Genomic DNA, 280 nt, shown 5'->3' with positions numbered 1-280 from the left:
CAGCAGATGAAGAGGGAAGACGTGCCGACGCCCCCCACCCCGCACATCAGTGAATGCACCGATGTATTTATTTGTTTGGTTTCTTTTGTTTTGTCACATACCAATTTATTGCGAGACACTCCAATCTTAAATTTGAAGCAGTGTGCAGAACGTCCCCTTGACGTCATCTCGTGTCTTTTGGGATTGACAACTCTTAACAATATTTTACGTCAGAAATGTAATCCACCCAAAACGTTATAAGGCGTCTCATCCAGAGAGAGACCAACAGACAGTGGCGCTG

The sequence above is a fragment of the Amia ocellicauda genome, chromosome 12, assembly GCF_036373705.1.
Source record: "Amia ocellicauda isolate fAmiCal2 chromosome 12, fAmiCal2.hap1, whole genome shotgun sequence".
In the NCBI taxonomy this organism is placed as follows: Eukaryota; Metazoa; Chordata; class Actinopteri; order Amiiformes; family Amiidae; genus Amia; species Amia ocellicauda.
Note: the sequence above shows the minus strand (reverse complement) of the source record.